This window comes from Nycticebus coucang, chromosome 23, assembly GCF_027406575.1.
Source record: "Nycticebus coucang isolate mNycCou1 chromosome 23, mNycCou1.pri, whole genome shotgun sequence".
In the NCBI taxonomy this organism is placed as follows: Eukaryota; Metazoa; Chordata; class Mammalia; order Primates; family Lorisidae; genus Nycticebus; species Nycticebus coucang.
The window spans coordinates 33,341,518-33,367,202 of NC_069802.1; the positions used below are offsets into that span (position 1 = coordinate 33,341,518).

A 25,685-nucleotide genomic window follows, 5' to 3' on the forward strand; every position below is an offset into this window, starting at 1 on the left:
AATGCAGCCTAACTGTATGCACCCTCATATCAATCTGAATTCAAAAAGTTCTCATGTTCTCAATAAGTGTCAAGTATTAGAATGGGTGCAGGTAGTAAATGTTTATGTAACACAGTCTTAGTTACGTATCAAAGCCCACATTTATTGTTTTCAGAAATAGGAACTTCTGGCCTATCTTGAGCAGTATCGTCAGTTGCCTTCACTGCCCTCTTGCTTTTTTTTTGCATTAAAGATTGGAAAGCAGAATCCACAGAATTCTAGACTCCCTTGCAGCTTGGGGTAGCCAAGTACAAGCACAGCACAGCCAATAAGATGCATATAGTAAGTCCTAGAAGGGGGGCTTCTATTATGAAACAAAAGGCCAAGCTTGCAAGGCCAGTGCTTTTTCTTTCCTGCATGAATTATGGACGGAGCATCTGGAGGTACAGCAGACATGTTGCTACCCTAAGAATGAAAGCCACATGCTCACATTAGTGGGATACGGAAGGACACTGCTTCCACTGCTTCACCCCTGAATAGCTACCCCATCCCTAAACCACCTACCTCTAGGCTTTTTGTTATGTGAAAAAAATAAATCCCTTGCATGTTAAAGGAATGAGGTTTTCTGATACTCACAGACACAATCCCAACAGATACACACAGTAGCCAGAATTTTAAAAGGATTCCTATTTTCTTTTCTTTTTTTTTTTTTAAGACAGAGTCTCAAGCTGTCACCCTCTGTAGACAGCTATAGTGTCACAGCTCATGGCAACCTCAAACTCTTGGGCTCAAGTGATCTGTTTGCCTCAGTTTTTCTATTTTTAGTAGAGATGAGGTCTCGCTTTTGCTCAGGCTTGTCTCGAACTCATGAGCTCAAGTAGTCCGCCTGCCTGAGCTTCCCAGAGTGCTAGGATTATAGGTGGGAGCCACTGCGCCTAGCCAAGAGTCCTATTTTCTAACATGGTTCCATTTCCATGCCAATTTTTGTCCCAATTTGTAGTTCCCAAATACTGAATGTACAGCCATCAAATTAGATGACACAGTCATTGGTGTTGATTTCATGGGGGCACACACTGGGACAGAGCACAGCTGTGATCCAAGAGAATGTGGCCCTTCCAGACAATCTGGACATCACTTCAGTCAAAGCAATTGGCCTGGAGTAGGGGAAGGGGAATGGGATTGCTGGACTCCACATGCCCCTATCATTTTGTCTTGCATGGGTGTGGATTTGGCCTTGGAACTAGAGGAATCACTTTGTCTATCTTTTCACTTTGGGGGAGGACCACACTGAAGTCATAGCAGACATACATGATAACCGATCTGTATGTAATAGACTTCCAAAGAAGATAGTTCCTCAGCCTCTTCCCTAAGGAGGCCATTTCAGTGTTTAAAAACTCACAGTAAAGTTTTCTTCTACTTAAATAGAATGTGTATGGATGTGGGAAATATAAAAGCCCTTTATTTTATTAAGGCAGGATGGCAGAGAGGAGGGTCCTTGGGTTGTGGAGTTGGCAGTCTTGGGTTATGTTGTAAGCCTGACACTGACCGGTGGGCATCCCCGTCTGTTAACTTCCCTGAGCCTCAGATCCTTGCTCGTGCATCAGCAGAGTGACAGCTTCGCTGCACTCCCTAGGGCTGTCGTGAGGCGCTGATGGGCATAAAATTCTGGGGATATTATTCAACTTACTCAACTATTTGCCATACAAGCAAGATCCCCCTTCTCTCCCCACTGGACGAGCAGCTCCCACCTTCCTCTCCCTGAACTCTTGTTAGAGCTCTAGGGAGCATCACGGAATCGCTCTAGGCCTCTCTCTACCGCCGCCTCATGAACTCCAGTTTCCTCATCTCATTCTCATTGCTCTGTCTTTTCGGTCCTTGAATCTTACCTTAGAAACTTGTTTCCAAAACAATTTTTAAACATATGCCTTGCAATATGGAGAGATTGCATTTTTATAAAGTAAGCAAAAAATAAATGTCGGTACTGGAAAAATCACAAATGTTGACCTGCACACTTTAGGAGGCCATCCACACAACATTCTTGTTCTAGGATAGTGGATCCACAATTAAGATTTGCACCAGGGTGACAGATTCAAACTGGGGTGATGTGGCTGCAATTATTTGGTGAACCACGAAGACTTCTCTGGTACAAATTTCCTGCACTACAGCCCTCTCTCTGGATAGACCACCGTCTCAGACCCAAGTGCGGTCTGCTGCACCATTTTAAGAACGGAGACATTTCAGACCATGAATTATTTTTAAAAGCCGTACAAAAGACTCTTGGCTAATAGGGCGCTGGATCGACTAATTTCTGGCAGCTGTGGGTTGGCTCCTCTCACATATGTACAATTTCAGACTTGAACCACACATGAAGTCATTATGGAATCACACAGTTTATCCCTAACAATTTGCGGTTCTTGTCTTCTCCAGCAGTGCAATCCCTAGGAATTGTGATGATCTTGAGCTTTTCATTTTTTAAAAAAATCATTCATTAATTTTCATCCATTTAAGACCCCCTAATTTATCTTTGATGAGGAAGAACATTTTTTTCTCATAAATCCCAGAAAACGGGATGGAAGAATGAAATAACTGTTGCAGTATAGTTTGGTTCAGAATTTTTTTTTCTTTCTTCTTTTTATATCATTACTCATGGCATATGATACCAAGAAAGAGAAAGAAAATTCCAGAGCAGAGCTCCAGGCCTGAGAGGAGCCTCATGGATTCACTCCAGCTGTGCCGTTTACTGGCGAGGAAACAGGCCCAGAAAGAAGTGTTGGTGGCCGTGGAGCCTCACGTGTGAGCACCTTGACCGTGGCTTTGTGCCATTGTGTTTTTCTTATGATTCAGACCTGTGCTGACTGGTGCTTCCTCAGTGAGGTGGACCCCGACCAGCTTAGCTAAACAAGTATCCCTTTCCAGTGCCTGCTGGTCACCATGTCCCTTTGCCCTGTTTTATTTTCATCACAGCACCCCTTGTTCCTGAAGCTACGTTCTGACTTGTGTTTCTGTTGTTCATCCGGTTCAAAGTGCAAGCTCCAACGAAGCTTGTGGTCTTTGTCTCTTGCTCACTGTTATATCTAAAGTAGTGCTTGGCACACAGTAGGTCCACAATACATATTTGTGGATTGAATGAACCAGAGCTAAAGAAGAAGGAACCCCCGTTTATAGGCATCTATCACCCTGGCCACTCTGCTAAATTACTTATGCTTGTTCTGTTCGCTTAAAAGGTAAGTGCTATTCTCAGAGTCTCCAGTTAGAAAGTGGTAGAGCCAGAACTTAAAGCCCAGGATGTTTTGCTTCAGCAGGAAATGATTCCCAGTGTTCTATGGCTCCTGCCCCACACTGTCCTTGAGTACTCTCCCAGCAGCCCAAGTTCCCAGGACTCCAAGTAGGTGTCTGGCTGTCCCCACTGGCCTCTATACATTTGGACCTGAATAACCTGAATATATTGTAACCGAATATATTATATTCAGCACAGTAAGGACTCTCTGTTGCTGCTTCTCTGCACAGAGTTTATAGAATAAATTTCTCATGTTATTAATTTTATAGTTACTGTATTCTAACTGGTTGATGAATTCCACTGAGTTGCACAAATTTGCAATGAAAAGACTACAAGAAAAAGGAATCTATCCATCTGCTGGTCTTTGACACCTGAAGCAATCAAAGAAATTGATGACAAGAAAGTTCCCACGGTGACACGGCTTAGATGGATGCAGGTGCCGAAGGAGGAAAAATGCACCAGGCTGTCAAGAAGCCACGGAACAACCCCAAACCGATGCTGCTTTTGATCACAGAGTAACCCACAGATGAGAGCAGAGGAGAGTGGCAGGTCTCTTGTCCTTAGGAGATTGTCAAGAGAAGGAAGGAACCTGGGGTTGTGGAAAGGGCACAGGACTTGGGAATCGAAAGCCTGTCTTCCGACCGCAGCCCTAGGTATGTGGCTTTGGGCACATTACTTCTCTCCCTCCAGCGTCAGTTTCCTCATCATATTTTTAACGTTTATCCAAAAGGCCCTGGATGTGAAAGGATCCAATCACAAAAGGGAAGGAGGCAGTGGTTTAAAACGTGGAATTTCTCCTTCATGATAAAAACGGGTCATTTACTTCCAAAGCCCAGCCCTGGTATCATCATCACCTGTGTGGCTGTGGGCAAGGTGACCTCGCTAGCCTTGGCTTTCAAATAGGAAAGAGTCAAAAACAACACCTTATCTACGTTAACTCTCAATCTTTCCATGAACTCTGCTGTGATGAGCTCTATTTTATTGTAAGGGAACAGAGGCGCAAAGGAGTTAATAACTAGCCCAGGGTCACACAGCAGCCAAGCTGGTCTGTGTCCCTGGGTACTTTGGTTTCCCCAGGGAGCATCGTGCTCCCAAAATGAGCATGGAGACATGGCTGGGAAGGGCCAGCTCCAGGCAGATGCCCAGTAGCCTGAATAATTTCCTCTCACATTCCAAGCCTGTGTCCTTCTACTCACGATGCAGCGTACCATATATCACCCATGTCAACACCCTGTCTTAAACAGCGATTACCCGTGAAAATGACAGCACGCTTGGGCTTTGTAAAGCTGCAAACATGTTCGTACTAGAGTCACACTTAGTCTTCATCACTTTCAGCATGTTGGGGACATAAGAGTTTATTTATTAGGAAAAGGTGACAGGTTAGCTGTCAGCTCAGACTAAGTGTGCACGTGGGTCACTTGTTGAAGAGGTAAAGAGGCGGTGCTCGTAAAGTCCCAGCAGTTGGATCCCTGTCTACCCAGAGCCCTTCAATGCTTGGGAGTGCCTTCCGCATGTGCTGACAGTGACTGACGTATTAGCAACCAAACCAGTCTTAGCATCGCAGGAAGTCGAAGTGTCAAAATTACCCAAAGAGAAGAGAGGTAGTCAGGTGGCAGCTAGAGCTAAGGGTAATTATTCTTGGTATTTTTGGGAGTTTTCCGGGGAGTTGGGGAATACAACCTAGGCAAGCATGTGGGCCTTTATTATTCATGTCACGACTCAGAACATGGCGGGGTACGTAGGCTGAGGTTGGAACGAGTGTGAGATCTTGGAGTCTGAGATCGGGACGAGTGAGATCTTAATAATAATGATAATAATAATAATACAGAGATCTTGGGACCCATGTTTCCTGCAGACTCTGAGCTCATGACAAGCAACCCTGAACAGGACATTCGAATTCCCTGGGAGAAGCAGTAGGTCTCATGAAATAAAGGCTGATCGTGGCATAACTGTTCCCTTTAAGTTTGTTACGTTTCCTTATTATTTCCCACATCATTAAGCATAATTTGATTTAATATACTTGTCAAAGCCATGTGCTCTAGAATAATGCATCATTTATGAAATTATGCAATCCATTGATATATTAACACAGACCCATAGTTCAACCAACAGAGTTTAGATTTTTGTACTTCTATCTTGCAAGACACCATTGCACCCCTGCGGCCAAGTGCAGTGGTGAATGCATTTTTTTCATAATAAAATAGCAAATAAATCAGCACTCTTAACCCAAACTAAGTTAGGCATAAGGTTTATATGATGAAAGTGAAATCTCCACAGAACAATATTAGCCGTTCTAATATTCTATAGAGTTGCTCCGTACCCAAGGGCGAGGGTACGGGGCAACTCCTGTTCACTCTTGCCAGTGTCTGTGTTGGCCTCATGTGCCTGCTGAGTCCAGATCTGTAGTTACAAACGGACATAGCTGGCAAGTCAGGGCTTTTCAGAACTGACCCTTCCCACGCCAGGCCGATCCTGACAACTTTCACTTTCACTCTTCCACAGAAGCATCTCCCAGGGGAGACGTGCTCTTGACTAAGCCCTGGCCAGCAAACACCCCCAAACATCATAGAAGAACAGAGGGAGAGAGTAACACACACTTAAGCCAAAGGATGCCTTTCTAGGCAGAAAAAAGCCTGAAGATGTTTGCTTCAATGGAGAGAGAGGGCTGATTACTTACATTGCTCCAAAGACCTTCCGACAGCTGGAGTCTTTGAACTCTGGTGTGCGCAGATGTGAAGCTTTTGCTCAAAATCCCCTTTCCTTTGGCAGCAAGGAGTACTCATAACTCTTTGGGGCTTCAGATTGATAAGTAATTTCCTGATTCGCTCTCAAAAGCGTTCTCCCAGGCTTTCAGCAGCAGCAGAGAGAGGGCGAGAGAAGCAGGCCAGGTCCCCGGCGGGCAATGACGCTGTGGCCTACACAGACCTCCGGATTGTTTGATTGAGCCCGAAAGAAAGATTTGTCGACTTCACAAACAAAAATAAATATCCTCCTTTATCTCTTGGCTCGCTCCCCAAATCATATTTGGGATACAGCACAATAAGTCTGCCCGATATTTGTCCTAAAAGCGTAGTGTTGGAGTTGAACGCCTTCTTGTCTTCCGTGCTGGGAGAAACCAGGGCACCTCTGATTGGTCTTCAAAGGCCGTTGTTGTGATGACTTTCTTACCAGGCGTGTTGGAGGACGTTCTTAGACACCATGCAGTCCAGCCCAGGCTTTTGAGATTCAACCAGGACTGCACAGCCGGTCAATGGGAACCAAAGAGCCTCCTGACTGTAAAAGCCAGTGCTCTGACCACTACCGGCAGGTGGAGGTGGGCACAGAGGTATGAGATTTGGCTCTTGACCTTTAAGACACACGTCCCTGGACAAGGCCCTTCATGTTTCTGAGTCTTGGTTCTCAGAAATGCAAAATGGGAATCATTATTCAGTTACCCTTTGCTTGGCCACAGAGCATGGCCATCATTGTGAAAGAGCTTTACTGAGGATTAAAGCAATTGTAGGAGATGATGCAATTTTACTATCATGGCCCAATTTATATGCTTTTCTCCTTTCCATTCTCATATTCTATTCAATGCTATTTTCTGCACTGGAAGAAACCACTGAGTGACTTTTGGATGAAGAAGGGGAATGCTGGTGAGGTCATGAGATACAACATGGAGGAAAATTTTGACCTTGGAAATTCAGGCCAAGGTCAGGTGAAAAAGTATCTAACATGTCTTCCGGAAACAGAAAGTCAAGGTTTGGCCACTGCCTTGAATGCTTATCTGCCAAGGGAGCTCTACAGAATTGTTTAAACAGTTCAGAACATGGTTGCCTCCCTGGGTGTGTAAGACCTGTCCACTTTGCTTACCTCATTTTGTCATGGTGAGGGTCACGGGAGGTCTTTGGCAAGACAGTGCTCTGCAACATTATAGGCTTTGAAATGGCAAAGTGGTTGTTATGGCTTGAATGTGTGTTTCTCCCACATTCACATGTGGGAATCTTAGATCCAGTGGGATAGCAGGGAGAGGTAAGGCCTCTGGGAGGTGATTAGGTTATGGGGGCCTGGCCCTCATGAATGGGATTAGCAAACTTGTGAAGGGGCTGGAGGGAGCTAGTGTGGCCCTTTCTGCCTTTCTGACCTTCTGCCATGTGAAGACCCAGTTTGTCCCCTCTGGAGGATGCAGCATCAGGTGCTGTCCTGGGAACAGAGTCAGGGCCCTCACCAGGCACTGAACCTGCTTTCAACTTGATCTTGGACTTTCCAGCCCCTAGAACTGTAAGAAACAAATTTCTGTTGTTTATAAATTACCCAGTTTGTGGCATTTTGTTACAGTGGTATTAACAGACTGGGACTAACAGACCGAGTGTTTTCTAGCACCTAGCACCATGTCTCTCACCCAATATTGTGGGTAGGATGGTGTCACATCACTGTCCACTGCAGCCCTGGCATCAGCTCACACCACTGTCCACTGCATCCATGGCTCATACCACTTGGTTCTGTGGCCCGTGGGTTCTGCCTTGGATTTTTTTTCTCCTCCTTTTAAGGAGCATATTTCATCTTTCTTCCTGTCTTCCTCCTCTTGTCTCCCTGTGTTTGCCACTGTTTTTTTTTTTTTAATTATTAAATCATAGCTGTGTACATTAATGCGATCATGGGGCACCATACACTGGTTTTATAGACCGTTTGACACATTTTCATCACACTGGTTAACATAGCCTTCCTGGCATTTTCTTAGTTATTGTGTTAAGACATTTATATTCTACATTAATAAGTTTCTTACTAAAGGTCAAGAGCCAAATCTCGTACCCTTGTAAGATGCACCGCAGGTGTGATCCTACCAATCACCCTCCCTCCGCCCATTCTCCTCCCTCTCTCCCCTCCCTCTCCCCATTCCCCATATTCTTAGGTTATAACTGGGTTATAGCTTTCATATGAAAGCCATAAATTAGTTTCATAGTAGGGCTGAGTACATTGGATACTTTTTCTTCCATTCTTGAGATAATTTACCAAGAAGAATATGTTCCAGCTCCATCCATGTAAACAAGAAAGAGGTAAAGTCTCCATCTTGATTTAAGGCTGCATAATATTCCATGGTGTACACTGTTGTTTTTCTTTCTTAGAGGGTTTTCTTTCTTAGAGTTCAAATTGTCCTTCCATTTCTCATGTACAAGTAAAAATGGAAAACAAAGAAAAAATCTTTTGCTCAATAAAACAGAAAAGAACTCACTGAATCTTGACCCAGAGGACACTGTCTCTGTCCTTGGAGCAGCCACAAACAAACACAAATGATCCAAGATCAGCATCTCCTACTGTTGTGAATGTTCAAGCCCCAAGTACAACTCATATTTAATGATTCCATTTGCTTCCTTTGCTGTTTCACAAATGTGTTCTTTAAATGTCATTTCAGTTAAGAGTTGCACTCTATCATCTGTAAGCATGATTTTTCCAACTGAACTTTGTATCAGTCAGCTTGGATGTTCATAACATAATACCATACATTGCATGGCAGAAAAAATAGAAATTATTTTCTCCCAGTTCTGAAGCTGCAAGTCTGAGATGAGGGTGCCAACATGCTGGCTTCTGGTGAGGGCTCTCTTCCAGACTTGCAGACAGCAGCTTTCTTGCTGTGCCCTCATGTCGTAGAGAAAGAAAGGTGGGTCTTTCTCTTTCTTGTCTTAAAAAACCATGGTCCTATTGGATAATGAACCCACCTGTATGACCTCATTTAACCTTGATTACCCCTGAAAGACTTTTCCCCCAGGTAAAGTCATCTTGGAGGTTAGAACTTCAACACATGAATTTTGGGAGTACACAAGTAAGTCCATAGCAAGCCTGGAGAAAGTGAGAAAAGAGAGCTAACCTACATTGAGCTTTCTTTTTTTTTTTTTTTTTTTCTTTCTCATTGAATCCTCATAACAACTTTGAGAGGTTGGAAGTGACTTTTCCCAGGGTACAAAGCTAGTAAGAGGCACTGTTCAAGTGTAAATGGTGACGACCAGAGCCTAGCTTTTTCTATGACATGTCCTGCCAACACTTCCTCCTCTCTCCTAGATTCTGAACTGAGACCCGGTACTTTTCCTTTCTTCTCATTCTCAACTCAGTGGGCTGGAGCAGGATGTCATGGCCTGAAGCACTGTGAGAAGAAAAAGACAGACGAGGAAAGCCCCATGGCTTCCCTCAGGGTTGTCACTGAGTTTAGACTACCCTGTGGGGAGTTTGCCTGGAATGTTCTCTCCCAGCTTCCCTCTCAGCCTTCTTTATGTGAATAAACCCTCCTCACCAGTTCAAATTCAACGTACTTTCTTCTTAGCTGCTCTCTTTGATCTGCCTCTCACCCACCCTTGCTCTTTCTTGCTATATTCTCTTCACATTTTTTTCTCCTTTCACAAAACTTCATAAGTGTTGCTTCATCACTGCAGTAGCTACAACTGTATTTACATATTTAAGAGAATTTGTTCTTTTATGTTGTTTTATTTTTATTTTTACACATACGTGTGTTTATTAGGTTTCCATTTTTTTGCCTTCACAAAATTAAAGAGGCTTAACATTTAATAACAATGACAATGTTTAAGATAACGACTAGAAACAAAAACCTGGTAAAGAATGAACGAACATAAATACATTCAGAAAAGAAATCAGAGAATTGCTGCATCGAAATATTAAGCAATAATAATAATAATAATGCAAAGAAAGTAACATTCACATTTGCACAATGTCTGTCTCCCTCACTGATCTGTAAGCTCACTAAAGGCAGGGGTGTTTTGCTCACGAAGTATCTCCAGCCATTAGCACATGAACACAGGACCCCACAGGGAGGGGAGGGAGGATTGAGTAAGCCCAAACCAGGGCAAAGAAATAGTAGAAGTCAGACCCTACACAATTCACCTGCGGCGTGGTTATAAACATACACCTGAGAACATAGTCTTATGGGGTGTCTTTATCAAGTCCTCTGTGTACTAAGAAATGCATTCTTCTCGTTTCTACTTTAAATGGTGGGGGGAGGGTTTACCAGGTTTGGATAATCAAGGTTGAGGGTTTTGGAGTAAGAAGAGGCAGCTGAGGAATAGGTAAGTCTTGGGGAAAATCTGGGCCAGCACAGGCAGGCTCTCTGCACGATGGGGCTCCTATTCATATCCTATCAACCTCAGTCTTTTTTCTAAAAAGAGATGAAGCAGGACCCTGATGGAACAGGTTGTGAAGAGGTACAGGAGCCTGTCAGGGAGAATTCCTACCAGAGAAGGACATTTTCAGTCAAAAGAACCGTTTGTGCAAAGACAGAATGGCAGCAAGCTGCGTTTAGACAACTCCAAGGGACACAGTTTTGTTGGTGGGTTGCAGGGAGATGTGATAATACAAATGAATGTTCCAGAACAGCATTAAGTGTGTTCACTATTATCTCTTTCTTAACATTGTTTGGAGGGCAAGTGAGAGAATGCATGTGGAATTGCTTTAGAATCTGGAAAAAGTCCTATGAAAACATTTTTATTACAAATTCTTTTGGATGGAGATAACTAGAATGTTAAACAAGGAAACCATGCTGGGAAATTGAATTATTTATAAATTTACTTTATTTATAAACTGAAGAATGTGATTAATTTCCCTCTTCCAATTTCCTTTCAAAGACTAGATTATAAGTTTATAGTGTGTGTTAAATATGAGCGAGCTGGGAAATATGTTTTCAACTCAGCACACTGCTGCTCTTCCTGATAGGACCGGGACTGGGCTCCTGAAACTACATTTCCTAGAATCCCTTGCAGGCACAGTCAGCCAGCGAGGGCTTGCACGGGGATGTGAAAGATCAGGTAGAATGAGAGGACTTTATTCCTTGGGGGCAGTTACAGAATGAAGACAGTCAACTGAGCTGAGGTCTGCAGGAACCGCCAGGGGAGATCCTTTGCTGTGGCTTCCCAGATAACATATCCTTCTGGGTTTCCAACAAAGCTGCTGGTTTTTCTCCAATTGTTGGTTCCACAGTTTTCTTAATTTTTTTTTTTAAATTTAGAATAATTATAGATTCATGAAATTATAAAAACAGAAACAACTGTTTTCCTTCAATGGTGACATCTTACGTTGTCTGTGATATGATATACAAACTAGAAACAGATGTCAGTACGATAGTATTAACCAGACTGTAGACCCCATCAGTTGTTTCCAGTTTTTAGTAGGCTCATTTGTGTGTTGTATAGTTCAACACAATCTGGTCTCATGGATGGATCCCCACAGTTCTTTCAATGGCTCCTTAAGGCTTTGACTCCTTATCTTAAGCCCCTACCTGCAGGGAAGCTTATTCTCCTAACTCAGTGCTGACTGATATGATTAATGATTTCTTGCTGTTATCTCACATTTGAAGGCTTGCAGTCAAATTTTGTTGCTCATATTCCATTCCATTTATTTATTTGTTCAACTAAAATATCCCTTTGATATTTCTTCACATCCCTCCCTCCCCCTATTTTCTTTGTTACAGGATGACAAGGGCATCACCATATTACAGATCATCATCCTATTATATATAAATTACCATAGAAGACTTTGAGCTATTTGTTGGGATTGTCCTTGCTCCATCCTCAAATTCATCTTTCCCATATTAGATTAAAATTCAATGCTACTTCACTTATTCCTAAATGATCATAAAATAATTTATATGTGAGAAGGAAAGAGACAGAAAATAACAGGAATAGCTATTGGAGAAGGCAAAGTTATCATTACGGATGGATAATAAAATTATACACCTAAACAAAGCAAGCAGATTTTAACAGGGCCATTAGAAATAATGTATGTGAAATAGGGTTGACAGTCAAAAAATAAATATATAATATAGCTTTTCTATACACCAGAAGAATTAGAGAACAAAGTGTTTCAAAATCCTTCAAAATCTAAAATGATGCTGGATTCCTTGCAGAGGAAGGAGAGACTGGCCTCTTCCTGACCCTGGGCTGTTTTCTCACTTAAGCCCTTAATCAGCCCAACTTGTGTGCAGAGATGCTCACAATCCTGGTAGACTAGATTTTTCCTCCCTTGTTACTCTTACCTCTGAGTCACTAAGTGCAAGTGAGCAAAATCCGGCCTGGAGAAGCCACGGGAAATGAACACAAGGCCATGTCCTTCATCTCCTCCTAATTAAGACACATTTCATCTCAAAATACCCCAGCCTGCAGGGATGCCCCTGGCTCTAACTCAGAATCATTTCCCTCAAGGCAGTGGAGCAACTTGAAATCACATATTTTAGAAGATGGTCTTTGCTTGGCGTTCACCATTTCATTGACTTTCCTGGAATAAATGAACTCCCTCCCCTAATGAACTCTGCCAGTCTTCCCTCTTACCAGTGGTACTAAGAATAGAAACAACCAAGATTTGTCAGGTGCTTTCACAGCTCCCTGATTCTTCTGAGTATTATAGATGTCTTAATTAAGCCTCATTGGCATTTACATTTATTTAGGTAGAATATTTAAGTCATGTCTATGAAATGTCATTTCCACAAAATGTTCCTCCAAACGCAGAACCAAGATAAGCACCAGGTAATGAGGCTCTGAGTCCTTTCTCTATACAGCCTCAGAATGCTGCTTTCAGTGTGGATGACGGTAATTTTCTTTCCAACAAGGTTTCAAAAACATTAGGATCCAAGAGTTCACGTGGGTCCCCTAGATGCTGATATGGATTAGCCTCAATAAGCTGTCATCTCAGTCTGTCTAATTACAAGAGTTAATTTGTAGAAAAATACCAGGTAAATAAATGGCTCTGGCAGCAATATGTAATGACAAAAATTGGGAAAGAGATGCAGGAATGCTGATATTTTGGAAACCCAAATGTAGTGGAAAGTCCAAGTGTAAGACCCTGACCTTCTTTATTCATGGACACCTTGTTATGAGGGAGCATTTGGGTTTGCCTCCAAAACGGAGTTAATTCTTTATAACTTTTAGCACTTTAATACAGGCAACAAAATCCATATCACTCACAAAAGTATAATTTAGAGGACCCTGTTTTCTCCAAGAATAGCTCTCCATTGAAGACTGGAAATGGTCTCTGTTTAGTTTTAAGAGTTTGATCGAAAACATTCAAGTGCAAGCCTTGCTTCAAAGCATAGTTTGTAACCAAGAAGCATTTCCTGGTTTATATTGCTTCATTAATGATAATATTGGTTCAAAAGAAGAAGGAAACCCCAAATCTCAGCAATTTCCATTATTAATAGATGCATCCCCATGTAAACCATTAAACCTAAGACGTCCCTCCAAAGGAACCCCGTTTCAAGCCCTTTGAATTTCCTATTTTCTCGTTTAACAACCGTCGTTTTTGCCTTTTCTACACCCAAGTTTTCCATTGCTCACTTTCAGCACCATGACCATGCCCTCTCAGTCAAGCCCAGTAACTGCACATGTGCTTCTTGTATTAATCAACAAGGAAGCTTCCACACAGTGGGTAGATCATTCAGAATAAGTGTATTCGCTGAGGCCAGCTTGTGTTAGTCAAACAGCACACAACAGCTCCTGTGGATATTGCAAACAAATCTTAGTTGTATAATATTCGATAGGTAAGTATATAGCTAAGAAAAGAAAAAAAGAGAAGAAAACGAGAGAGAAGGAAGGAAGATTGGAAGGAGAGAAAGGAAAAAAAGGGAGAAAGAGAAAGAAATAGTGAAAGAAAAAGGAATAAAAGCAGGGAGGGGGGGCAAAGCAAAGGGACAGATCTCCTCTCCACCCCTCAAAGGACACAGGCTATGCATTTTTCCACAAGACCATCTACCACATTGGATGTGCCATGCCAAGCTGTTCTTCCACCATACAGCAACTAAAAAACTGACTTAACAAGACCTCCCCTGGAGCTAAGATTTACACTTGTTAGTGCCATTTTGGAGGGTAGGGTAATAAGCTGCCCTGGTTTGTCTGGTATCAAGGGAGTTCCCAAGACATGGGACTTTCAGTTTAAAAACAGGCACTTTCCATGGCATGGGACTTTCAGTGCTAAAACCAGGAAAGTCCTAAGCAAATTAGGAAAAGTTGGTCACCTTATCTATGAAAGGGTAAATCATATCCCATGTCCTCTGCCGTCAGTGCAGGAGACTTTTTTTGTTGTTGTTGATGTTGCAGTTTTTGGCCAGGGCCTTGCTTGAACCCACCATCTCCGGTATATGGGGCTGGCGCCTTACTCCTTGAGCCACAGGTGCCGCCCGAGACTCTTGGGTTTGTGTCAGCTCATCTTTCAACGTCAGGATCTATGCCTTGTTTTGTGCAATGCAATGGATGTCTCCCGCTCCTGTTCTCTCTCTCTTCTTTTTGGTCTTCTCAACACCTTGATATTCTTTGGATAACTCCTTTGCTATCGTATGTGGCTCTAGTTGGCCCATCACGTAGAGTACCTTTCACTTCTGCTGCCTGCCTGAGGGGAGCGCCAGCCAGGCTGGGGTGAGCAGGACCAGCCAGCGGATGTGCCTGGCAAGAGCGATGAGTTGAGGGGTGAGTATGGAGCCCAAGAAAGACAGCCTTTGGGAGAGAGAAGCCCCTTTTGCTTCTAGTAAGGACTATTATTGGTCTTTTCCACCACCTATGACAAACTCAAAAGACACAGAAGGAAGTGGGCCAGGAGAGAGAGAGTGAGAGCATGAATCAATGACAAAAGTTTCACATTTATTAGGTAGATGGCAGATCTGGGAATTGCATCCAGCTCTGTATAGACACAAGTATATTTCCAGTTGCTCATGCTGCCTGCACAAGGAAATCTCTTAAGAGCCATCCTTTGCTATTTGACAAAGGATGCTTTTGTCTTGAAAAGACACTGGATTTTCATTCATACCCCACATGTGAACTTACATACAGTACCAAACACCTGCTTGCTTGCTTCCCAAGCTCCCATGTCACTGGATGTTTTGTGAAGAGACGTCATGCAGTGAGTGTGTGAGGCCTGATGGGAAACCGTATGCTGCCTGGAGTCTATTTAATTTCAGTGGGGGAGAAGCTCCAGGTGAGGGTGAGGATTTCCAAATTCACTTCAGCTTCAGTTTTCACTCACAATTAAGAGAAGCTCCTCTTGCTTCACAAAGGAGAGATTCTGCTCCCATTCTACTCTCTGTATGGAGAGGACTTTTAATTGTTCCCCACACCTCAGATCCAGCCTATTTCTAAGGTCATAACTATGCATCTGTGAGGGAATCACTCTGGGCATTTCCTCACTATGGATGCAACAGAATGTTCCTTGTTCAGGACGTGGTTTTCCATGGTGGAGTTCTGTATGTGCTCTAAAAGTCTCAGCGTATGATTTTGAGATGTTTAAGTGTCATTTCTTTAGTATTTATTACCCATGAAATTATTACAATTTGGAATTGTCTGTTAATGTTAACTAATGCTAGAGAAACAGCGTGTCCTGCTAGAGCGTGGATGATGTTCTCTAGTAAATGTGGCTTTTTCTACTGAACGTGTCTTTTCCGTAAATTTCCTTCCCCTTTTTCCGTGGTGGCAGGCTCCAGTCATCAGCTGCTGCTGCTATGAATGCTGCCGTGTAATAAACAGCTCCCAAATCTCACTGCCTTATAACAATAAACATTTGCTTTCTTCCTCACTCATTAAAAGTATGAAGCTTTCCTAAGATCACCCAGCTGGTAAATGATGAAGCTGAGACTCATCCATCCGACAGATATCACTGAGCTGCTCCTATGTGCCAAACAGGATGAAGAGGCGGATAAACCATAAACCAAGCTATTTGTGTCTTAGCTGATGATGTTAAAAGTGGAAACAATATCATTACAGCTCTGGAGAGCCAACCAAAAAGAGAGAATGCAGAGGGTGCTAAAAAAGTACGTATACTCTAAGAAGGGAAAATTGCAATAATGCTTAACATATACCAGTAACAAGAGATAAATGCAAGCCACACCTGACTTGTGCAATTACAAAAGCTGCTCAATGTAGATACATATGTAATACATAGACTACTTCCCTTATTATGTGTATACATTTTTTAGCCCCCCGACATGTGACCCAGGAAAGATGTGATAGCATCCGATAAGTCAGGGGTACAGTATTAGCCAGGGGTAGAGGATACAGGTAACACTGGCTGGCATCATAGCCTTAGCAGGATCATAACAAGAATAGATGATGAAAATATCAAGACATTCCAAGTGAGAGCTGGGATTACATCTCTAATTTCATTTGTGAGAGAGGAGAAAGGAAAACCAACCCTTGAAACCAGTTTTTGAATGTCTACTCTGAACCAGGTATTGTCACATAAGAAAAAGCCACGTGGCAATCCTCTGAGGAGTGTGCACCTCTTTTCCTATTTTACCTTTTTCTAGATGTCACTTTCCACATGACCAGTGCAAAGATATTTCTTTCTTAGTATTATCTTAGTTTGTGCTTAACCCATCGCAGGCCTTCGATGAATAGCAAAATTCTCAGAAGATTCTGTTGGTTGCTTCCCAATGTCCGTGTTGCCTTTTTTCCTTTACTAGCAGGGCCTTGCTGTTCTGGGGAGACAAGGTGCCCAGGTAAGTAACCACCTTCCTGACTCCCTGTGGCCAGTGGAGACCCACCCACTGGGACAATAAACAAGCAGCAGTTGATGGAAGCGGTTGCTGGGAAAGCTTCCTAAAGAAAGAAGACTTGGCTGGTGTTACCAGTTCAGATTTCATTCTTTGCAGCTTGCCCCTGATCCAGAATGCAGTCATGACCCTGAGCTAGAGTCTGTGATCACAGTGGAGAGTGCTGCCTACCAAGATGGTAGAGTGGAAGGTAGAAGGGACCTGGGTCTCTGATGACTGTGTGCAGCTGCTATAGACGGAATATTTGTGTCTTAAAGTCCTAATCCCCAATGTGATGGTATTAAGAGAGGAGGGCCTATGGGAGGTCATGAGGGTGGGACCTCCATGATGGGATTAGTGCCTTCATGAGAAGAAATGGGAGAGACTTGCTTCCTCTTTCTCTGTTCTTAGTCACATGAAACAAAAGAAGACTGATGTCTGCAAACCAGGAACAGAATTCTAACCAGACCCCAGATCTGCTGGCTTCCCAGACTGTGACCTTTCGATCTTGGACTGCTCAAACTTTCAAGAACTGTGAGAAATAAATGCTGTTTAAGTCATCCCTTCTATGGCATCTTGTTACAGTACTCTCAACTGATGAAGGCATCACACCAACCTTTACCTTCCCATCTCCAGACTTTCTTTTAGGTGAGAAAAATGTACCACTATTTGCCTAGCCCACTCAAATTGGGTTTCTGTTGCATAAAGTCAAACACATCCCCTGAAAGACACAGGTCTCTCCCATTTTCATCCTCGCCTCCACATGGAATATTTTGTGTACAATACTACATTGTTACAAGATTTGGCTTCTTTTTGAACAAATTTTCTGGGATAGTTCATTTTTCTATTTAGCTGACACATCATTTGGCTACAGTATAACAGAATTCTGCTTGAACAGAAATAGCAATTCAATGTGTCTATTTTTTAAAGCCAACCATCCACACACAATCATTATAACCTACGGAAACAGCTCCACCTGGCTGAATGGCTGAGCTGAGCTGGATCTTGCCAACCATGGTAGCGTCAGACAAAGCAGGGAAATGAAAGCTTTTTAAATCAAAAAAGAAACATCAAAGTTAGGGAGTGTCCAAAAAATTAATGAGGCCTCTTTTAAGCCTTGCATTCTTTAATTCTGTAACTTTAGCTGTGAAATTTGGTAGGAAAAGAAAAAGCACAGAATTTCAAGGCAGGGAATCCAGGTTCAAATTCAAATTGTCACTGAATCTCTTATCGGCTGAGAGATTTGGGGCAAGCCTTTTCATCTTTCCAGATTTTACTTTTCCACACTACAAACTCAGGATGATGATAATGACCTATTTAGAAGTTGGTGTGAAGAATGAGCGAGGGATAGATGTGAAAGTGCTTTGTAAACAATAGACTATTGTGCAAGCTGTTGTTACTACTGAGAAGTGAAATCGTAAGTCAAGTGTGAAATAGCACCAAGCTCATCCAGTTGCCATCTGGCACTGGTGCGTGGCTTAGAACTCTGAAGCTGAGATGCTGAAGGATGTATGGGCTGTAACTGCCCTGTCAAAGGTCAGCAGTGAAGGTCTTCCATGGTCAAAGCTAAGGATTTCTTGCAAACACAGATGCCAATCATTAATGAGGGTTAGAGGAAGAGGGAAGAAAATTGTCGTTAGTGGATTACTCATTTTGAGCACTTTGGTGTTTTACATATATGATCTTTATATATTTGTAAAAGATGACATTCACAAATCCTCTGAAGTCAGAACTTTTTGTTCTTGTAAATGGAGTTATGCTGCTGGCCAGGTTGGTGCAATGGTGTGACTTTGGCACAAGGATTGAGAATGCTGACTTGGGTAGGAGAAGCAGGGGCCAGGCCGGGCTACGGGAGGAGTCTGTGATCTGCAGTCGGCTGTTTAGTCTCAAGAGATGAGAGTCTTTTAAATCAAAAGTTTATATCTAGAGGGAAAGAAGGGAATATCCCAGCCATTGGGGACTTCTTATGTCAGCTCCTAATACAGACAACTCTAAGGAAAGAATGAGGGTAAACATTTTGCTATGTGGTTGACACTGTGCTAAGCACTTTATCTTATTTATTCCTTAATTTTCCTAACAACCCTGTGAAATGTTGCTGCCATACTTAGTCCCATTTTACAGATGAGAAAACTGAGGAATAGAGAGGTTAATGGACTTGCACAAGGTCAGCCAGTTGGATAGCAATCCAGGAAGCTGGGCTTCTGTGCCCTGCACTTGACCATGATGTTATTTTGCCCTTTGAGGCGAGTAATAATGAAGACCATGTGGAAGACTGCTGGGCTGTGAATCCTGAGAACTCAGCTTCTTAAGAAACTCAAAACGAGTTAATGTGTTTTCTTGGTGAAGAACTTCCCAACAATCCTTTCGGCTTTTCAGTGAATGAAATGTAACCATCTACTCATATACATCAATGTCTCTCCTTAGCCTAATGTGAGATTTAAGGATTTGGGAAAACATTTGGAATTTATTTATACCACTTGGGTTTTGAAACTCAATATTAAATTTTTAGAATGAAGGACAGAAATCAGAGTAAGCCATATTAGTAAAATGTAACTACACAGGGCATATGTTTGCAAACTGGCCTTTAATTTCTGCTGAAAATATTGCACTGAATGCCCTGGATCCTTCCTCTCAAAAGGAAAAATCACATTTCTGGAATCACTGTGACCCTTTGTAAGTACGGCAGTGGAAGAGACCATATTTCAGGGATTTTCTTCTTTCAGATAATGTTATGAACATGGTAAGTGATTACTTTGCCTACACTGAGATTATGGCACAAAGATAATTGAAAAATCCCACCCTCACACTTCCAGTCTTTCATTCTGATCCCAGGAAGGGAGCAGGGGCTTCTGAGACAACAGGACTTTGAGCTTGTTTTTATCATTTTGTTAGTTGTATAATTTTGGATAATCTCCCTCATACTGGTTTTTTAACCTATGGGATGTTCAAGCAAAGGTATAGGTAGAAATTTGGGAAATTTTAGGTGGCTCCTGGAAAGTGTTTGCAAAGATTATTTATTAGGAGATGAGAACGGAAGGCAGATTGTGACAAGTCTTGTGTCTCAAGCCAGGGTGTTTGGACTTTACCCTGAAAGCAACAAGAAACTGCCAAAAATTGTTTTAATTTAAGAACACCAGATAGAATTTCTTTTCATTATTATAAAAGTGGTAGCATATTGTAAAAAACAATTGATTAAGAAGGGAAACACTTTAAATCGAATCAGCCTTAGAGAGCTACTTACTGTTACATTCCTGGGAATGTTTTTCTCTATATATGTGTATAGTATACGTTTTAATAAAAATGTAAACATCCTACCCATTCTTTCATAATCTTTTTTACTGTGCTTACATGAATATCTATGTCAGTCAATATAGATTCACTCCTTTTGTTATTTTAATGGCTACATAAACTTTAATGTCTAGATAGATATGCCCTAATTTCTTTTTTAAAAATTAATTAATTATTTTTAAAAATTCCAGATTAATGTAAGGGTACAAATGCTTGGCTTACATTGTTTTCAATTCTAAGGGAAAGTTCAAGGTGTAGTTGAGCCCTTCACCCAGGGCGCGTGCCGAGTACCCTTACAGTGTACACATTAGGTGAGATCCCGCCATTTACCCTCCCTTTCAGCTGGCGGCCGAAAACCTATTAGGAAGAGACCAGAAGAGTCCATGCCCCAAGTGCATGCTCCACTGTACCCTCACACTTTACTTGCAAAACACAAATGAAAAATAAAACTATTGGGACTTTCAAGACGGCCACCACAGAGCATGAAACCCTAGGCCCAAGGCCACCTGTGAGTGTGCTAAGACTGGACAGGCTGGGAGCCCCTGAGGCCGCCTGCCCCTCCTAGCTCTGGCATCTGGGCTGGTCTAAGTCCTTCAGCTCCAGCTGTCCCCTCCTTTCCTCTGCCCCTCGCAGGACACACTCATGCGTTGCCCTGTGCTATGATGAGTCACTGAAATGTCATATGTCCTCTAACAGTCAGGGCCTGGCTCCATCTCAAAAATTTTAACTCCTGTCACATAAGACACAGTTGTTAGCAGTGTAAGAACCACTCTGGATGGTGACAAGTGGGCCCAGAGTTGAGTCTTAGGAGAACCGCTGCTATTTATCGACATTACAGGGGGCTGGGAACTAGGGGAAGGGCTTTGGTAAAAGTTATTCCTCCAACTTTCCACCTCCACGTAGCTCACCAGGCCTCCCCAAAGACCAGCAACCAAGGGATGAATGCCTGACGTGGGGGGGCCTCTGTCACCTGTTCCAGCCTCCTGACTGCTGGGCCCCTTGATCTCAGCTAATCCTCCCCACTCCTTTGCAGGCTGTCTTCATGATCCACGTTTCTTTGATTCTGAGTTTCTCAGGAGAACTCCTCCAAACGTGTGCAACCAGAAAGTAGCAGGTGGGGACCTGAGCTGAGTATCTGGCTCAGGCCACCGTGCGTGGTTTCAACGTCTACGACAACTTGCAAACTCTGAGTCCTGGTCTGCAAACCTGCAGCCAAATTTGATCCACTGCTTAGTTCACAGTTTACCAAATGATCTGAATTAGATGTCACTATTTCAGGCTTGGGAGATTTTACAAAGTGACGTCTACTTCTGACTTCTCTGTGGCAGCAGATGGAGGAGGAGGAGTAGCTGGTGCCTTCTTTGGGTGAGTGATGTGAACTCCAGTTTCCCAGGTCTTCACCCAGCCTGTGGCCTACATCGGCCCCTCCTGCCTGGCTCTGTGGGCACTGACCTGGACCCTGCTCTCTGCTGTGTCCACCTCCTACTGGACTAAGGGGTGTCACATGTATTATTTTTGTGGATCCTCATGTTTCCATCACTACTCTGCACTCAGAGCACTCACCCAGGGTCACGTGGCTGGTATGTGTGCTCCTCCTGACATAGCCTTCTGGGATTTTTATGACCCGTAATTAGCATGGTCCCTCTAAGCCCCGAAAGCAAGCCCTGGCAAGGCTATTTCCACTGCGTTGATCACTGCAGATTGCTCTGATGAAAGCAAGACACTCAGTGAGTGGTATAGCTGGAAAGAGGTGAGGCAATGTGTCTACCGAAAATCATTGTGAAATATTGGCAAAGTTCCTGTGAGCCCTTCACACTCTGTTACTGCTGCTCTGGGGCTCACCCTTTAGACTGTCGTGTCTCACAGCACCAGGGGAAAGTCTCCATATTTTCTTTCCCTGCTGTGGTTCCCTGCTCAGGTTGACATGTGGGCTGTGTGGGGCCTCCTTTATCACCTATTCTGCCCTGGAAGATTTCCTGGAATTCGCTCAATATTCTGACGACATTTCCACATCAAAGGCCGCAGGGATATAGACTGTTCAGTGTGAACCGCGCCAGGTGGCCTCCACGAGCTGCTGCGGCTATGGCTGCCCAGCACCCAGGGCCAGGCCCAGCACCCAGGGCCAGGCGCAGCCGGATGCAGACAGCATCCAGAGCCTCCCAGCGGCCAGCAGCCTGGGGGCTGGGGATTAGTCTAAGGAGACGCCCCCATCAGACTCCCCCACACCAAGCCAGCATCTGTCCTTGTCCTAAAACTGCTTCACACGTGTCTCTCTCACTCAGAAACCTCCATGGTTTCCCATTTCCTTCAGAATAGAGTCAAAATTACCTCTCTGAAATTCACAGTTCTTCTAAGTTTGAGCCCTTATCTAGTACTAATGTAAATATTATCCTTCCAGAACATTCTGCCCTGGCCTTCACCAAGGGCTCTGTGTGCAAGTCTTTCCCTCTTTGCTCTACTGTATCTGCTGGCCCTCTCATTCCTTAAAGACGCCATCTGTCCTCCTCTCCTGCAGGTTAGAGGCCTCTGAGCCTCACCTCCCTTGGTTAGAAAGCGGGTCGGGGTGAGGCTTGGGTGCACAGCCAGCATCCCCACAGGCAGCAGCAGGGGAGGGCGTGACATCTCCCCAGGGACTGAAGCTGCCAATTTTCAGACCCGACGAAGGCCTGACTCAGGGCCAGAAGGGACCAGGACTTACAGAATCACTGGGGGATACATTTCTTTTTTTTCTACCTTCTAAGTTTCATTCATTGATTGATTCTACCACATTTGGGACAAATAAGCATTTCAGTCTCATTTCCCAGCTTGTGTCTTGCCCCAGGCACTTGCCAGGCTGTCCAGCTCTTCCATCTTCCTCAGCTTCTTTTTCTTTGTTGATAAAATTAGAATAATACCAACCTCAGGGTAGCAGAGGTTGGGGACATTGAGAAGGACTCAGTGAGATGGTATGTCCAGCGTCTAGTTAGGACCTGGGGCACAGATGCCCCTTTCCCCCTTCTTCTGATGACTCATAATAAATTAGGGACATCAGAGACAGCAACCTTGGCTGAACTGCACCACAAGCTCCCTGGACTGATTTGGTCTGAGACACAAGCTCTGTCTGAGGTATTTGTATTTTATAAGTGTGTCACATGGCTCCTCTCAAATCTTTGTTAAACTAACTTTTGAAGAAAATCTGAAAACATGAGCTGAAAGAAAAATGCTCAGCTAGTCCTCCTTTTTATAAGCCTTTTGGCAATTTGTCCAAACTAAACAGTTTTTGTTGTGGTCTTACCCGATTTTATTCTCTAAGAGTCTAAAACTTGTCCTGGAATGAAATTATAGGCCAGTTTCTTTTAAAATATAATATTAAGATAGTTCATAAAAATGCAACATAAAATGTGGCTGACTTTTTCAAGTGGACATTGCATCAGCTATTTCCAAGTTCCTCCTCATTGGAAGGGAAAGCAGCATGCTGCTGGCTGCCCCACCTCAGTTCAAAGGATAACGAATCCTAATGTCTGCAGCCTGTGGACCAAATGAAAGTCATCTCACTGACACAGATGAGGTGGCTGTTTGAAGCTACTATTATGTTTTTATTAGATTTCCTTCTCCATTAAGTTAATATTCCAGAAATCAAAGCAACCTCTGGATCATTCATACCTGGATGTATTAAGAGGAAAACGTTGCTTGCGAACGGACAGTAACCAGTTTTCAGGAGTAATCAAGGATGCAGATATTTAATTTTAGCAGGAGAAAATGGCCAGATGAGCTGGCGTGTGTGGGAGGATTTAGTCGGCAGAAGTCACCACGGATGATATGTCCAGGGAAAGTAGGAGAAGGAGATGGTGCAGAGGGACAGCGCTGACAGCAGCCATCCCCATCGGAACCCCAGTTGCACGCAGCTTCAGAGGCTGCATTTTCTGATGAGTGCCATTCCGGTCAGTCCTGATTCCCGGGCTTCTGTGTCAACACCGAGGAGTGCTCACCACCCAGCCTGCTCTGAAACTGTGTGCCTCATTCCAGCCTTTCTGCGACCCCGTCCGCTGTTCTCACTTTCCACTCATTTCATTCAGAAGCTGTGAGGCTGGGATATTATCTTTCAGGGCGTAGCTTCAGTCATTTTATAGGTTCGGAGGGAGGTGTGAAGCTCTCCAAGGAATGATTTGTGCTTTGCATCCACAGGGGCAGAGTGAAAAGACCGCGGGTTTGGGGGACTCTAAAAGGTTCTGGCTTGAATTCTGACCTTGTCACTTAATGACTTTGGTTGGGCAAACTACTAGACCAAATCTCATGTCCTCACTGGACGAGTTTTCTTGTTGTAAAATAGGATTTATTTTTATACTTTATAGGATTTTTGTGAGAATCCAAAGAGGTAACCAAGTGACACATTTGAAATGCAATATACGACAATTAAAATTTAATGAGTTGTGAGTGTAAAGCAGAGGGCGGGTTTGGTCAAGATCCTCTGATCAATCTCGGTTCATCAGGATGAAATCCCCTGGATAGATGCAACATTTTCTCACCATTCTCCAAGATTTAAATTACACACTCACCAGATATGGTAGACTCACCTTTTGTTCAAATTTGCATGGATGTCCCATGTTCTAAACAAACAACACATCACCTTGTCTCTGCCAATGCCTCAAACCACCTTCCCCCCTCTTCCCTTCCAGATTCCACAACATTAGTTGCAGGATTAAGCGAGAATCATGACTTGCCCAGACACTCCTGCCTTCCTCTCGCAGCCTGACTTTTCTGCTTCTTCAGCTCTCCTGAAAAGGATCTACAGAGTCCAGAAAGTTGCCAATGTCCTCAAGTAGTGCCTGTAGCATACAGCCACATCAGCTCTGCAGGTGCCCACACTCTAGGCCACTGAGTCCCCTAAAACCACAGTCCCAAACCTCGGATGCACAGTGTGATACCTGGGGAACTTTACAAAATTATTTATGCCTGAGATCCACCCCTAGAGATTCTGATGTAATGGTCCTGGGGGCAACCTGGGCTTCCTGACTTTTCCTTGCAGATCATTAAGGTGCAGTCACATCTCCCTCCCGCCCGCCTCCCTTCCCTCCCTCCCTCCCTCCCTTGCCCCATCCTTTATCAGACATTTTTTTTCTTTTCACACCCAGCTGTAGCTTGCCTCTGTGTACATTCTGTGAGCTTCCAGATGAACCAAGGGTTACAGATTCCCTTTAGCAACACCTTAGCAACAGCTTCGGCTATAAATTGCCTTCACCATAAGACTTGTATTCTTCACCACACAAAACAGAACCCCAAATAGGACTTGAGTGGATTTTTAACACAATACTACAGTGGATGTTCAGTGAGAGATTAATGGATTTCCTAAAATAAAACAGATGTGAAGAAAAACATTTGTTCTAAGGCAGGACTGGGTCAGGGCGAAAGACAAGGAATTCATTTCCCCTTCACGGGTCCTTCACCCTCCGCACAGCAGAGAACACTTGGTCGCTTGAAGCCGACAGAGGCTCCGAGCATGGCTGCCAGGAAGTGCAATTTCACACTCAATCACGGTAACCAGCCCGGCCCTTGTGGTTCACATACATCGTTCCTCCTCCTCTTTATGTCACAGCTTTGATGTTCTGTTTCCATTTAACCTGTTTTATTTTTACATATTTCTTTCATTTTGTCTCAAGTCACGTATAGAAACAGCCA

The 25,685-nt window shown here is 43.5% G+C and overlaps 1 protein-coding gene across 2 annotated transcripts in view; it reads right to left on the reverse strand.

The window, feature by feature from the left end:
* The window catches only part of C1QTNF7 (C1q and TNF related 7), a 98,359-nt gene that overhangs the window by 63,418 nt on the left and 9,256 nt on the right, over positions 1-25,685 (reverse strand). The window contains exon 1 of one of the 2 annotated variants that reach the window (XM_053577839.1): positions 5,934-6,345. The exons of the other annotated variant lie outside the window; for it this stretch is intronic. The gene's annotated coding sequence lies outside the window, so the exon portion shown is untranslated. Of the gene's footprint in view, positions 1-5,933; positions 6,346-25,685 lie in introns of those variants that run through there. 2 annotated transcript variants of the gene reach the window in all.